Source organism: Dermacentor variabilis, chromosome 8 (genome assembly GCF_050947875.1).
Source record: "Dermacentor variabilis isolate Ectoservices chromosome 8, ASM5094787v1, whole genome shotgun sequence".
NCBI classification, from domain to species: domain Eukaryota; kingdom Metazoa; phylum Arthropoda; class Arachnida; order Ixodida; family Ixodidae; genus Dermacentor; species Dermacentor variabilis.
The window spans coordinates 22,404,167-22,416,191 of NC_134575.1; the positions used below are offsets into that span (position 1 = coordinate 22,404,167).

The 12,025-nt window shown below is 46.0% G+C and overlaps 1 long non-coding RNA gene across 1 annotated transcript in view; it reads right to left on the minus strand.

The window, feature by feature from the left end:
• Window positions 1–12,025, minus strand: part of LOC142590949 (uncharacterized) — a 37,130-nt gene that overhangs the window by 8,178 nt on the left and 16,927 nt on the right. Inside the window, exon 3 of the long non-coding RNA XR_012830286.1 lies at window positions 7,434–7,548. This is a non-coding gene — a long non-coding RNA (uncharacterized LOC142590949). The remainder of the gene's footprint in view (window positions 1–7,433; window positions 7,549–12,025) is intronic.

The following is a 12,025-nucleotide window of genomic DNA, read 5'->3' on the forward strand; positions in this document are numbered from 1 at the left end:
TGCGCAGTGAGCGAGCACGCAGGCCAGCGAGATAGGATGGACGCGCATGCGAACTGCGATATTCTCGACAGCAGGCACTGAGCTGCCAGACGGCGCGCGCATGCACACGGCCACGGGCTCGCAGGGTCTCCAATTTTATAAACGCGACTGTACTTTTTTTTTCAGCTGATAGCATGCGGTAGAGCTTCGTACCGCTACGACTGCTGCTAACCTGGTTCCACAACTTTGAATGAATGCACGAGAAGCCCAGTAGGAGTATTTATATAGAGCAAAATAAACACTTCATCATTTCAGAAGACGCTTTGCTTGTTCTTTATGAAATTGCACGTGGCACAGACTCGGTGGAGGCCCTTAAAGATTGTTCGCAATCATTTGTACTGAATAATAAAACGATTCCGCACGAACGCCGCGTGTGGTTCAGCATTAGAAGCGAAAAAAAAATGCCGCGCCGATTAGCGGAGCCGGCGTGGCGTGTACCAATTGGCGTTCAAAACGTGCGCGCCCAAAACTGAAACCGCAAGGTGTTAATGCCATCCGCTTGGTGCGCTACAGTCAATTCGGCCGCTAGGCTCTATGGGAGTGTCCGCTCTTGTTGAAATTTCTTTCTCTATGGCTACGTTCCCAATTCCGACGTGATAGCCATTGGCGAGACCTGTGATCAGCGCTCAACAGACGTGCCGCCCGCCAGAGAAGTTGGTTGCGCAATAGAAGGATCACCAAGGACGACTCCACTCCCTAGACAAGTTGCCTTCACGTTAGGCTGCGTGGTTACAAAGCGTATTAGAAACTTCCAGCATGGCCGAGTGGGAAGTCCAAGTGCACTTGGCATCGGGCGCTCGTGCGCGAGAGAAGAGGAGCAAGTTGTTAGTAAACGGGGCTCTGACGGACGGCCGATTGTTTGTTTGTTTCTTTCTTTCTTTCTTTCTTTATTCATTTATTCAAGACATTCCTTACAGAAATTCCTTGGGGGACGCGAAAAAAGGCACTGAACGTGCCTGACGGGGCCTCGCCACCCTTGGCAGCAGCAGTCACACAAGAACATAAATTAATAACAAAAAGTATTGACTACAATAGGCTCAATTTGGAACACGGTAGAACTTAAACATCAATAAGTGTTCTTTTTTTTACATCAATAACATAAATACACATACAAGCAGATACATTATACAGGTATGTCGAAACAATCGTCCGGTTACAGAAATTATATCGGACTTTCACAATGAAAAGCCAAGACACAGAGTAAGCGGAAACCAACTGGGATCAATCTCGCACGATTTTTAGTCTGTGTTAAGGAAAAAAATTTTTGAGCATTTCAGTGAAAGTTTCAGTGAAAGTTCTAAATAAAAGGCACTCCGGACGCGAGTTGAACCCATTGCATAATGTTGCCACTGGCCTAGAGTTACTCAGGCAATTGTTTTATTTTCCCCTTAACTAACTCCTTAGTAAGGTTTAATTATTCAACCTTTTAAGTATTCGCTGGAGACCGAAAGTGTGATACGCAAAGTTGTAGAGCACCTTGAGACTTCTCAATAAATTGCTCCTAACCCGATATATCTCACGCGGTCCTTTCTTCCGCGTTCCAAAGAAATCCCGCGAAATATAAAAAAATATCACGTGACGGGGCGATTACGCACGGTTATTGGGCTGCTCTCAAACATGCGATGGCTAAGCAAGGTCGGCTGCAACGAGACTAGCCCGCGACAGGGCGTTATGTCTGGTGTAGGTATCTGGGGATGCGGCTTTTATCGCATGACGGCGCAAATCCGTGCTGCTGGCCGAGTGGTGCCGAAGCGATAAAGCCTCTAAGGAGACGAAAGATCAGAAGAACATGGCTTTATTATTGTTTTTTATGCTTGAACTGTGCAAGAGCTGGTAGCCTGCCGATGGAGTGTAACGGAGTTTTGGGGGGAGGTGGCTTTAAGGCCGGGATGATTGTCCAGTGATCTTCAGTCGAAAAAGTGCCCTTTGATTATAATGCGTGCTCGAAGAGTTCACCATCTGCTGCAATGCGCATTTGGCATATCATAGGCACATTGTGCGAGGCGTTATTGATCATGGTATGAGGGATGGAGTTTCACACTTGTCTGATTTTTTCTTTTAGGTTCCCTGATGTTGTGGTTGGTGTCCGGTATACTTGAGTCATGACGTAGCCCCAGAGAAACAAATCGAGGGCAGTTAAATCTAGCGACCGTGCCGGCCAAGCAATGCGCCCATGCCGTCCAATCCACTGCTTCGGGAATACTTCATGCAGCCATTTGCAAGTTTTGCTGCTGCCGTGCTCAGGAGCACCATCATGCTGGCACCAAATGCTGAACCTCCCCTTCCTCCTGCAGAAGGTCGAGGGGATACACCATGCGCTCTATGCTGACGATATCACAATTTGGACCAACACTGGCTCTCCGGCTCAAATGGAGGAACGCCTACAACAAGCGGTCCTTCTAGTGGACACCTACGCCGCTTCTTGCGGCCTAGAGTGTTCCCCATCCAAATCGGCCCTCCTATCAGTCTCCCGCCTACCGCCACCCCAGATTTCTCTCCCGTCCGGCCCTGTCCCATCGGTCCAGGACCTTAGGATTCTCGGGGTTCACCTCTCGTCCTCCCTGGACCCTAAGGGTACCATAGCTGCTCTCCGACGCACCAGCGAACAACTGAGTCATATGATTCGGCGGGTCTCTACCAAGCGTGGCGGCCTCCGAGGGACCCAGTCCCTCCAGTTGTCCCAAGCGTTCGTGACCAGTCGGGTCCTCTACGCCTCACCATACCTTCGCCTGCGTCGTCACCACGAACACCAGCTGGATATTCTTCTTCGCTCCGTGTACAAGCGCGCGCTGGACCTGCCCATCGCTACTTCCAATCGTCGCTTTGCGGCCCTGGGGGTGCACAACTCCTTCGCGGAGCTGCGGGAAGCCCATCGCGTCAATCAACTCACTCGTCTGTCGCAGACGCCTTGCGGGCGCCGCCTGCTACACAGACTTGGCCTCAGCTCAATCTCTAACCCGGTCCCTCCCTCCGCGATACCGGAACTCTGGCGCCAGAAGCTATGGGTGAAGCCACTCCCCCGCAACATGAATCCCGAACAACACCCCGGTCGCAGGCAAGCGCGTGCCGCAGCCCTCCAGGTGCGCCACTCCGAACGCCCCGGCGTATTCTACGTAGACGTCTCGGGCCCTTCCCCGTCAGATCACTTCACGGCCGCTGTGATCACCGAGGGTCACCCCGTCGATGGCCTCTCGTTCGGAGCCGACACTGTGACTCATGCAGAGGAGGTTGCCATTGCTTTGGCCGCCTCCCACCCTACCACTCGCACTATCTTGACAGATTCGCGCTCAGCCTGTTCTCGATACATCCAGGGTTCCATCACCCCGCTGGCGGCTAGTCTCCTTCGGGCCGCCTCCTGGCGTTTCAACCCTCACTCCATCAGCATAATCTGGACCCCTGGCCACACAGGTCTTCCCGGCAACGAGGCGGCGAATGCCGCTGCTCGCACTTCTTTCCTCCGGGCCACTGCCCCTTCATGTCCTGTGTCGTATCCTGGCAACTAGAGCCTCACACGCTACAGCGATATTCTGGATTATTATCGCACATCGCGCCGACTCTACCCTAACCCTGCACGCGGTTTGGCGAAAGCGGACGAACGACTACTACGCCGCCTTCAGACCAATACTTTCCTTAGTGCGGCGGTCGCCCGGCACTTCATGCCGGAAATCTAAGGTACGTGCCCGACTTGTCAGGTCCTCGCCGATACCTTTCACGTTGTGGCTTCGTGCCCCGCCAATCCACTTTCCTTTTCATCCCCTTTCCCCATCGCTACTAGAGAGGCTTGGGAGGAGTACCTGCTCGGCTGCTCTACCTTGGAAGCTCAACGTTCCTTGGTGGCGCGCGCCCGGGCAGCGGGCATCTCCAATGGCGTCCCGGAATAGGGGCTGCCACTCAGGCGCACAGCAAGCAACTCTCTTATTAACTTCCTGAATAAAATGTTTCTACCACCACCACCACTCCAACAGATTACTTCTACCACACAATCCCAGTAAACTCGCGGACCCGGACGTGCTTCCCTTAATATGGCGCGCCTCCTTATCAGAGGGCGATTTTGGCACATGAAATAAAAAAATAATATTTAATGAACAAGACATCATCATACGCGAAAAATGGGCCTATCCCGGATATAGTGCAATCTAAATGTGCGGGTCGATCTAGAAGATAGTGCAGTTAAATAACAATGCAAGCAGCCTGGCACTCCTCACAGGGGTCCGCGATATAGGGCTGTGAGCAGTGACTCGACCCCATTTTCACCCCCAACGCTCCTAAGAATACTTTGTCTTGCATCGACCTCAACGGAAGGTCCAATCTGCTTCTAACTCTTTTTCTGTCAAATTCTCACACGTTTCCGCATAAAGCGCACTGCATAGTGCCAATATATGCGTTATTAGAAAGTTTGTTTAGCGCACGCTATGCCATTGCGTACGCTATAAAACGGCGGGTCGTCACTGCGCATGCGCAGAACGGTACAGGACCCATAGCGTATAGCGTATGCATGCTATTTTTCTGATTTAGCGTTAGCGGCTTTGCGTGGTTTGTGGAGCTTACGTGAAACTAGGTGGCGGTGCCGGTTGCCCGTTCCAAATTGACTTTCGCGTTGCTTTTGTAAAATGCGCTTCGTAGCAAACGACTGTGTAAACGGCATTCGCTTAGTCTCAGGCCGCTTCGATGACAGGGAATTATGGGTAACCTTGTGGTGTTTTCGAGATCGCTTCTCGTTTCGAATGAGTCGAAGCCTAACGAAAGAAACGTTCGAGATGTCCGCGCCGCCTATCGCTACAGCCGGGAGATAGCCGCAACGACGGCACATTGCCTCTGAGATGCGAGGATCGCGCAGGCCAAATTAAACTGTAAAAAGTTGCTCTGCTTAACATACGCTATACTATAGCGCAGGACAACATTCATTTGGGCTAGATGGTGCATACTTGAATTACTAAGGAACAGCGCCAACGAAGACGATCACAAGTGGGGACAACGACACAGGACAAGCGCCGTCCTGTGTCGTTCTCCCCACTTGTGATCGTCTTCGTTGGCGCTGTTCCTTCGTAATTCAAATATACTATAGTGCACAGCGTACGCTATAGTTCAGTGCGCTAAACTAAAACTGTCTGTTAGCTCTCCTTGTTCATGACGAACGAGAAAGCTACGTAGAGGATAGCATGTCCACATTGATTGCGTCGCTTTGCTCGTTACTTTGAGGAATTCAGCGGAACTTCAAATACAGTCGTTGTCATGACTTCGTGCACGCTTATGGCCGTACCCGGCCAGCGACTGTCATAGCTAAGTGGGCTTATAACGGAGACAGTGCATCCCGCATATGACCAGACAGCGGAAGTTGCACAATCACCACTACATGTTCTAAATAAACATTGTTTTCGCAATGTGCTTGGTCGCAACATTAAATGTTGATAAATTTTACAATCGGCAGTCATCATGAGCTGGATTGGGCCAGACTTTTTAACTCTATATAAAATGCAATGAGCACGCTGGCGTACGCCAGCCTTATCTACAAGAAGTAGGAGAGAAAAACATAAATATGGAAGATAAGTAGTAGACAAAAAAAATATAACGAATAATATAGATGAAAGTAACGCAATCACTCTAAGCTTGGCGTCAAACTTGTAGAAGTCATGCAATGGTGAAACATGGAAAAAAACGCTACAATAAAGGCTTGTACTACGGTAAAATTATTAACGCGAAACTGGGTTTATGATGGCGTTTAGTTTTCATAGATATGGCCTATACTGCAACCACCTGTAGTGTCATACGGTGGCGCCATTTGCATGCTTCATTTAATAAATGCTAACATTTGAAGAAAAGTGTATTTCACGAGAAACGTACGCACCACCAACATTTCCCGGTACCTCTATTTTGCGAATTCGATTGGCGGTCACAGTCTAAAATCCGCACATAGTTCTGCAACTGTGGCCTCGAGTTCAGCGCGCCACACCTGCTTGTGCACGTTCTTGCGAAGAGCGGGGGGAACCGATGATAATCTGAGGGAGGTACAGGGTACTTTACACTAAGCTGAAGCGCGGTGTTGTGTAGTCGTGTTTGTATTTGTAGAAGTCCGTCATTTTGTATTAAGAATAGGTGCAGATGTTTCATCAGCGAAGACTTTTTGACTCCCCATGCAATTTTTAAGTATGCTATTTCCTTCGGAAATGATTAGGTGTTATTGAAGTAGAATTTGTAGAATTAGGTGTTATTTAAGTAGACATTCTATAAAAACACTAGATTCAGCGCAGACTCTTCGCACAATTCAGTTTAAGGCATTTCACGCGCTCAATTCCTTTGTTGTTGTTGTTCTTTAATCGTGCTATTTCGCATGGAAATGCGTATTTCGACGATCCTCTTATGGCCACGTGCGTTCAAAAAGTGTTTTTGGTCTATTCAAAAATGCTGCTTCATTAACACAGCGTAGGCACCTCCGGACTGGCATCTGCAAATTGAATCTTGTGGGCTCTTCTCTCTTCAAACTTACCATTAATGTTTGCAGGTTGAGGTATACAGTGTCTCCCTTGCTTTTGGAAACTGGCAGAAAACAGGGGCTGGCTGAACTACCTAAGCTTTGTTGCAGACAAACATAATTCAGGTATAGCTACACAAATATGAATTTTATTAGCTAGCGATTTTTTTTAATATTAAGAATTCTTTCGTAGCAACATGCATAAGTGTATAACTGACAAATGTCTTCGACATTATCAAATACCCGGCAATGTTGCAGTTATGCAACAGCATCATTGGCGTACAATCTCTGAAACTTGTGGCGCGGTACGTTTCAGCTGAATAGGTTTACTTCTGATTGAACCTAGAGGGACGAACTGGGCACGATTTAAAAGGTAATTGACAAGCACAGAGAAGATAGGTTCATGGAACCTGTATAGGTCTAATTTTTTAGCCAGAACCATGCGGTCTCCTGAGTCAAAATCTTTGGAACCATCCATGAACCAGCCACAGGCCTACTGGTTATGGTCAGTTGCTTTATGGCTAGAGATCAGTAATATTTTCCGATGCCTTCCGTGTTGATCTCCCGCTAATATACTCGGTTTACTTGTCAGTGGATCACCTATCATCAAAGAGTATGTTGTATATGTGGATTTCTTCATGTACGACGCTGTTACAAAGCATTGTATCTGAGCAGTGGACGCAAAGAAATTCTGTCCGTATAAGATATATAAGCCTGGCGGAGACGTCATTCGCATGATTCAATTTGCTTAGCATTCTTTAAAATTCCAGAGCCCCACTCCAGTTAAACAAATACAATTAGTTTTTGGACATTCTAGTTCCCCAAGTACTACGGCATCATACAAAATTAGTTAAAAGCGTTAAACTGAGAATGCATGACGAAAAATATTTATTGCTCAGCCGGTTCTGAAAAAAAGTTCACTTACTATTCTTCTGTCAGTTCTTTTGCGGTGACATTGCACGTGAGCCTAATGCAGGGTCCGTGAAATGATTTCCTTCCTCCGTTTGGCAGCTGGACCGTTTTACTCACAATGCAGTGACCTGTAGAGACGTTCACTTAATGCCATTTGTACGAACAGCGTAATGGAAGAGTCGTGCTTCAAATATAATTATTCGCTGGCTTAACTTTCATCTTTCTGTCGTATTTCCGCTTTCAAGCAATACACACTCGTTTCCCGCTTATGTTCAGATACCTGCAGTAGCCTATCGGCTATTTCGTCGCATTCCTCGCTATGGGGTTGCTCTCCCCATAAAGGCTTCCGTATTCCGATGGATGAGGAATGCAAGAACGCTCATGCACTCGACATGTGGTGCACGTTAGCTTGCCCCAAGATGACATACATAATCTGCGATCCCCCACTATGGCGTGCCCCGTAATGAAATCAAAACTTTGGTACCGAACCTCGCCAAATTTAAATTATTTATGACAAAGTTCGCATGTTTTAAATCTGAGATGTGTAGTGATTGCATTGCGAAACATTTGCCTTTTCGGAAAGAAAGCATTCACTGTGGTAGCACGTCATTATGTTGAGCCAATCAGCACTGTTGCCGAACAAAACAACAGATTACTTGAGAAGCAAGGAAACAGAACCTTTGAAAACACCACTGTGTCAAATCGCACACACTCTGGGACAGCGAGATCACTAACCATAGGCCGCTAGGAACACAACGAATGGAAGTGAGACCCTATTTCCGGAACCAGTTGCACCCGATGAATTCGTTCGTGATCCGGCCTGCAGAAAGTCCTGTTGCACTGCCACATTCATATTTCTAATATTCGAGTGCTCGCTGAAGGGTCCCCGTGGCTACTTGACAGATTTCAGCGGGATTTACACACGGCGCTCCTCGGGTCATCTACTGTAGCCGGTCTGGTGCTACAACTGCGGCCTTCTCATGACCTCACTCTTTCACTGTAATCTGCTGGTATCCGTTTTTAGAACGCCTGGGCGGAAAACTACTGAGCATCTCTCAGCCTGTCCACGGTGTCATTAACTCTTGGAAGTCGATAATCGTGCCGCTATGCAACGGCGCCAAGTTTTGAGGAAATAACGTTGAAGCGCAACGTCTGTAGGTGGATTGTATGTTCTTAATTTCTTATTTTGTGCTTACTCGCACCCCCAATCGGCTCTATCTTTTCACCGAAGCGAAAAGCTGTATATGCTATTTAATATTGTGAACATTAAATCCATGCTCTTCCGTTCAAACACTTTCCGCTGCGCGTGCACATTAGATCATGTTCGACAACGTAGCATAATCAACACTGTAACCGTTCTTTTTTTCTACAACCACGATGTTATTTGTGGGAGCATGCGTACCATAGCCACCTCTTGCTCTTTGTGCGAGGAAAGCCAAATGACATTATGTGCTCTTTTCACTTCTATTCCCTCACTTCATGTTCCCTGTGGGATGCACAAGGCATTAGAGGCGTATCAGGCGCAGAAAAAAGGCAAAGTATTTACTAATTCGAAAAAAAAATTCTGGTTAGTTCAGTGAAGATATTAATCGCAATGGTTTATGTTGTATTATAACTATGGTTAGATTGCTTATGCAGATTCCGTGTAGAAGGCAGTTGCGTTTTGCGAAACTCTCTCAACTCGTCTTCTTTTAATCTTTCCGTCCCCTTTTCCTTTCCCCAGTGTAGGGTAGCCAAGCGGGCTCAGTCCTGGTTAGCCTCCCTGCCTTTCATTTATCATTTGTTCTCTCACTCTCATCTCCCCACACCTTGCACCAAATGGCGATTAGGCTTGGGTGTCACACTATAGCGCCAACTCTCTAGGACCCGGCTACATTGCATAGGGCGTTTACTAAAGATGGTGAAATAATTTGGGACTGTGGTTAGCCTACTTCGGACTGAAATTTTCGGAACTTGAGATGTCACGCGATGCGTGCTAATGTAACGTCAATATGCCGCATTTGTGGTGACAGGCTTCGAGTTCAAGGACGGCGCTCCTCAAGAGCTGCTTAGTGAGATCACCTGGTCGTTCTTGTCTAGTGTAGTCGACGACATTCTGCGCTCGCACCCTACGCAGCATAAGATCACCAACGCTTACCACAAGCAGATAATTGAATGAGCTCAATAAGCAACGTAATCAAATAGTGGCTGACCTGCTTTCAAAGCTCGTCAGCAGACCTGTTCTTAGAGTGCAGCATTGCTGCAATTTACCTTCGCCTACAACTTGTTATTTCATTAAACCACTGCCTATTCACCATTCTTTCTTCTCTATAGCCTCGAACAATATTGTTCATTGCACATTACTTCTCGCCACACAGCTGTTTTAAACTAATTGCATTTAGTTGTCTGCAAAAATTATTAGATGGAATTCTGGCACTGTTGTCCATGGGAGTTGTGAATATATGAGTTCAGACAGCAGAGTATTGATGGGCAGGGCTTCTATTTGCCTAAATTTGATCCCTTTGGTTTAAGTGGCTCTATGACCTTGCAAACAGTTCATCTGACACGGCATATTTCGTTATAAATGCTACAATAAGGAATGATTTTTGCGTAACCTTTTTGCATAATGATTACCCACGCGCACAGAAACTAATTGCCTTGTCGCGCTTAGAACACTGCGACATTGTGACGTTGCTGCTGGCACCGACATTGTGGTTCATTCCGACGTTGTTTTACACCAACTACAGTAGACTCCGGATAAAGAAAACTTGCTTAAACAGAAACGCCGTATGAACGGAACAAGGGCTCCAACATTGGTTGGGCACTCAGAAGCACAGCGTTAATAAACTTCCGTTAAATGATACGCGCATTCTTATGAGCCATTGTTAGACTGAACTGGAACAAAAACTACCACCTACCTCGTGGTAAATTTTAGCGCATATTAACAATTAAAGCTTGATAACCATTTGAAACGGTGATGAAAGTTCCAAAGGAATCCAATTCATCATGCAGTTGCATGCAAATTAAGGCAAAGTTGCAGAAGTTACAAAAAGATGTTTCCTCCATGAGGTCTCTAATGTGCAATGATTGATTCATGAGGAGGAATAAAGAAAACTCTGGACTGAGGTCCCAACAAATATTTTCCATTCACGCCACAGGAATACGTTACTTTAGATGATTCCCTTGCTACATGCTCTGATTGGCCCATTAGGGCATTATCACAGAAGCCCATGGCGAAAGATTGTAGCGATGAAGACATATAACTGTTCCAATACTAGTTACTGTTCTGGATCAGGCGGCAACACGTGCGAAATCATATTCTTCAGGGCTGTTTTGTAGGCAAGCGAAGCGCGGAAGTGTTTGGAAAAATTTTGCCTATAAGCACAAATGTTGAAAATTGTGCAAAATATATTGCAATATTTGAAGAAGAGAATACTGGCTTCCTTATTTTTATTCCACCACAGAAGAATGTCGACCGCTATTATTTATGCAACTTTTATTGATTATCTTTGTGTTCTTTGCCTAAACGAATCTTCGGTTAAATGGAAGGCTTCTGTATGTCTCTTTGTGCTCCGTTTAATCGGAGTCTATTGTACCTAAATTTCGGCGCATCCTCTGGTGTGGGCGCATGTGCCGTTTTTGAGGCTTATCATCATCGCTGTTACGCACGTCTTCTTTGTGCCACCGACGCTACTTTCAAGAGTGGGAAAATCAAGAATTGCACCAATACACACCGTCGTCATGTGGATACCATTTTCATTGCGATGTCACATAATGTAACCTTAGTTCACTACAATACTGTTAGTTTTGGTCTCGGAAATTCATGCATATGTGCCACTGCTGTCAGATACTGTGTGAAGCCCAAAGCCTTGCTCTAAATATCTGCCAGTGCTGTAACGCGGTGGTTGCGAGAAAGATTTAGAAAGACATAATATTGATGTTGTCCCTGTCGTTGTCTCATCGATAAATATGCGTTGTATGACCGGAACATGATGTATTTTCAAGAGTGCTTAAAATGGCAGTTCGCGCCTCTACAAACACTTTTTTGCAAATTACACGTTGAGACCTAGATAGTTAGAAAATTGCATTAGAATATAAATACTTTCGTTTCGCCTATTAACTGCCGCCTTTGTAACGTCTGTTACCATTGAACACGTCCTCATTATCTGTCATTTAAGCGTAAGATGTCATTTTATTTTGTGGTGTTCTCTATAGAAATTTGCAGAAGGCCTTTGATCTAAATTCTTACATTATGATGACATACCGTGTGATGATGTATCACTCGATTTGTTCTTTCTGATAGCTCTGCATAACCTATGTAAAGCTCATAGGCGAGACCGAAATGGAGAAAGAATAGTTTCTTGAGAGGCGCATTTCTCTCAGATTATCGTTCACTTGAAGGATATTTACGAGCAAAATGAATGTCAGCTCGATTGTTATACGTTTAAGTTGATGTTTTTAACGTCTCTAATGAGGATATCGTTGCGATGGAAATTTTTGGTTTCAATAAACTTTTCTTTTATTTACATCTCCTTCTCCTGTCATTGATTACGAACATCTGGCGATCTTAATATTGTACATTATTCCTGTACATGCACCATTTCATTTACTGTAATATATCATGTC